This window comes from Bison bison, unplaced genomic scaffold, assembly GCF_000754665.1.
Source record: "Bison bison bison isolate TAMUID 2011002044 unplaced genomic scaffold, Bison_UMD1.0 scf7180017864519, whole genome shotgun sequence".
Classification (NCBI taxonomy): Eukaryota; Metazoa; Chordata; class Mammalia; order Artiodactyla; family Bovidae; genus Bison; species Bison bison.
In genome coordinates, this window is record NW_011495072.1 from 262,991 (window position 1) to 263,286 (window position 296).

A 296-nucleotide genomic window follows, 5' to 3' on the forward strand; every position below is an offset into this window, starting at 1 on the left:
AGCACTTTGGCTGTTGGTGTGTCTCGGGCACAATGAGGCCTTTACTCACAACATTGAGTATCAGGGCTTGAGGTGGGGAGACTGATGACTGCAAGGGGCCAGTGGGAGGAATTCTTGCTAGATCCTTAGGATCCAACTGTGAGTGACATGATAACCAACTACTAATTGTTATTCTGTGTCATAGTATATGCCATAAGTTAAGAACTGATGTTCAAAAGAGTGGCCCTGAGATGCTGTGAGGTTTTTGGTTATTCAGAGAAGATGAAAGTTGTGCTAAGATCCCTGGAGAATAGAAT